Here is a 3821-nt window from a genome sequence, read left to right as displayed (position 1 = left end):
TGGCAGCCAAAGAAATGAAATAATTCACTTCCCCCGAGGGTTCACAAATACCCTCCTAGATTATAGTATTTTCCAAAATAACCTTTTAGATTCCATTTCTTTAGCTGCCACAGCATGTGGCTGCAACTCGGGCAGCAGCTACATTTCATCCAGTGTTATCACTAGGGATTGAGTTCGAAGAAAGATAAGGAACTGCCTTCATTCGTATGCCACTACAGCTTAGAGTAGCTAACGGAAAAATTAAAATGCTCAATACCCTAATGCACGCTTCCTACAATATGATGACATTTAAAAACTGTCACAAGAAGGGAGAGAAGAGTGAAAAAACCATCACAAGAAGGGAGATAAGAGTGAAGGGCCACATATCTTTAGTAGTACGTTACCTCTATTACACTTTTTTTTTAATGCAATACCTCTATTGTAGAAATGCAACCCTAAAACGATGCAGAAGATAATGGAAAAACAAAACAAACAACGCACACGGATTTTACGAGGTTCGGCAAGGTTGCCTACGTCCCCGGTGAGATGAGATCCTGCTTCGCTATCAATGGAGGGTTACAGCACTCGTCCTCACACCTCTCAGTATTGCTTGCATTACAGAGAAAAAACCCTCGCTACAAATATATAGCGAAAAAAACCCTAATCCAAAAAGTACACAATTGCCCTCAAATAAAAAATTCGAGCGGGGGGCTGCGCCCCCCTACACCCCCTGCTATGTAGGGGGGCCTCCTGGCCCCCTTGCAACCCCCATGGCCCACTAACCGGCTAGTGGGACCGCCGTCTTGCCTGTCTAGATGTTGCACCAGTACTCCCTGGATTAAACTGCGACGGAATACAAGACATCATACGCCAACATCTATTTTAGTTTATAACAACATTTTCTTTTTTAACACACCACTTGGTAGTAGTAGAGAAGTTATTAAATGGACTTTTGACTTCCTGAATTTTGACCAGCTACAACCTTTTTCCTTGTTTTTCTAAACACCCACCAGCAATGGCCAATAGCGACAACAGTCGGATATCCCAAAACGTCTCGGTGCCTTACAAAAACAATGACAAAATGTCTTGGTTATGGCAAGAAGGTAGGTATGCAGGGTAGGTATGAAGAGCAACGTCTCGGTTATGAAAGGATGGAACGATGGTAAGAACAACGTCTCAGTTATGAAAGGATGGAACGATGGTAAGAGCAACGTCTCGGTTAGGAAAGGATGGAACAATGGTAGGTATGCAGAGGAGGTAAAGAGATAAAATGTCTCGATTAACAAAGGGGCTGACGATTTACAGGATTTCTTCTTTGTGATAAAGCTGTTCCAATGAGAGAGTGAGACAAAAAAGCAGGTAAAGAGGAGGGAGTGAGACAGAGAAGCAGGTAAAGAGGCAAAATGTCTTGATTAACAAAGGGGCTGATGATCTACAGGATTTTTTCTTTGTGGTAAAGTTGTTCCAGGGGGAGTGAGACAAAGAAGCACGTAAAGAGACAAAATGTCCCATTTAACAAAGGGGCTGACAATTTACAGGATTTCTTCTTTGTGGTAAAGTTGTTCCAGGGAAGGAGTGAGACAGAGAGAGACCAGACAATGGGAAAGGGAGAGATTGAAAGGACGTCTCAAGGGAGGGCAAAGAGAGAAAGGAAAGTAAAGGAAAAAAGAGAGACAAAAAGACATGGAAGAGGGATAGAGAGAACAAACAGGAAATAGGGAGAAGGGAAAGACATGAGACAAGCTCGGTGCGATAGAGAAAGAAAGCCTGAAATGGAATGTTGCAGAGAAAGATATTGAAAGGAGTAAACTGTGAGTGATTTCATCTTATTTTTAGTAAAAATTTTATGAATTTTTGTTTTTTTTTTATTTTTTTATTATGTGGTAGGCATGCAGATTGATAGCAAAAGAGAAATGTATTCATCTATTGGGTAAAGCTTTTCATCTGAAGCTTTCATGGTTTTAGGAGACTTCTCATTCAATGATATGATGCATCTTATTTTTTACTATTTTAATTCATTCACATAATCTATTTATTGGGATGTTCCTCATAACATCTCTGTTGAATACTCAAAAATTATTGAGCATCATCTCCTAGAGTTTCTTCTCCTTACCATATCTCTGATGGCAAATCATTCAATGTCAACCATCCCTGCTGTGACCCCAATGTGAAATGATACTTTGAGCCCTAAGAGGAAGAGTATCTCCCCTGCTATGACTCCTAAGAGAAGTGCTATTGTGAGTCCTCATAAGAGGAGTACCTCCCCTGCTATGACCCCTAAGAGAAGTGTTACTCTGAGTCCAAGGAGGAAGAAGACCTCTCTTGTTGTGACCACAGATAGAAATGATTCTGTGACGCCAAAGGGGAAGAGGAAGGGTCGTTCGTCCAAATCTCCTAACTTGAGTGTTTGTAGAGATGATGTCCTTTCCAAAGAAGCTGAGAACATGGACAATGATGCTACCCGTGCTGCCCCCTTGCTTCTGAAGTGATGATTCCAAGCCATTATCATAGATCAAGAAGTAAACGTAAGTCACCTATTAAATGGAATAAAAAACTCAAGTTTAGTAGTCCTGAATGAAGAATTTCAAAGGGTAAGAGAAGTGGTTTCATCATTTTTTGCATGGTATATTCTTTGAGTTATTACTTATCTATGTGTTTCTAACAAGTGTTCATTTTTTATTTATTTATTTATTTATTTTTAATGTCTATGAAGTAGCTCTGTATTTTTTTTTAAACCAAGTATTGAGTTGTTGCATTTGTCCAAGGTGCATTGCATGATCCCCCCTCCCCCTATAAGAAAAGCCGACGACTGTTCCAAAGGATAGTGAAGAAAAGACCACCTGTGATAGAGATTGGGTCTCCAATTGAGAATGAATCAAATAATGAGGATATTGATCCTAGCTCTATTAGCATGGTGGGAAGGAGTCATTGATATAACTGAGAGTGGTACCGATCTTGGTGAAGACACAACATCGGATGTGAATATTGAACCCAATAGTGATATAGGTGATGGCCATGATGTCTTGCCTCATGACGGAGGCAATGAGGAAGTCCTTAGAAGTTATGATTGATAACGTGGGAAAGCTTACTTCAGAGATGGAAAATGAAACCCCTAAGGCTAGCCCTTCTCAGTCATAGTCATTTATCCATTCATGTAAGTTCTACATGTAACTTTAGTTATTTATGCTTGTATTTTTAATATTATGTTTGTTTGTATATTCGTAATCCAATTGTTTTATATGTTAATCACTTCATACTTTCTAATATTTTTGTATTTAATGCAGGTTATGGATTGTTACGCAAATTTGTTTATTTGGCTCGGCATTCCCTTTTTTATTTATACTTTACGCTTCAAAACTAAATGGATGAATGTAATATGACCCACCTTTTTAATGACTTCCTTTTTCTTCTTGTATCAGATTAAATCCCTTTTGATTTACTGCTTCAAAACTTCAAATATTTGACTTATCCTTTTTTTGTCTTTGGATTATGAATTGAATCACACATTTGTTTGAAGTAGATGTCACACCCCCGTTCACACTGAACCGGGCCAGTGACCGAGTTAACACCGGTTAACCCAAACGTGCCAGGATCATCAGATACTGTATTCCACCACAGCATACACATAACTCATATAAACTCATCAGATCAGCGGAAGACTAAGTTTTACCTGTGAATAATCCCTTAATACTTGATACTCGGATTGATACAATAATTATATACATTTGGGCCCGAAGGCATGATATTTACACAAAAAGAATAAAATTCAAATATCAAGTACATAAGGAAATCCACCAAAACAATCAGAGTACATAACTCGGCTCGGTATCAAGGCTGGAGCT

General features: G+C 39.0%; 1 long non-coding RNA gene across 1 annotated transcript; it reads left to right on the top strand.

Annotated features, from left to right (window-relative positions):
- The first annotated feature begins 1160 nt into the window (after positions 1-1160).
- LOC122089066 lies at positions 1161-3466 on the top strand. Its single transcript, XR_006143204.1, has 3 exons — positions 1161-1790; positions 2745-3133; positions 3264-3466. It is a non-coding gene; the product is annotated as an uncharacterized LOC122089066 (long non-coding RNA).
- The last annotated feature ends 355 nt before the right edge of the window (positions 3467-3821 follow it).

The sequence above is a fragment of the Macadamia integrifolia genome, chromosome 2 (assembly GCF_013358625.1).
Source record: "Macadamia integrifolia cultivar HAES 741 chromosome 2, SCU_Mint_v3, whole genome shotgun sequence".
In the NCBI taxonomy this organism is placed as follows: Eukaryota; Viridiplantae; Streptophyta; class Magnoliopsida; order Proteales; family Proteaceae; genus Macadamia; species Macadamia integrifolia.
This window is presented reverse-complemented; position numbering and strand designations above follow the sequence as displayed.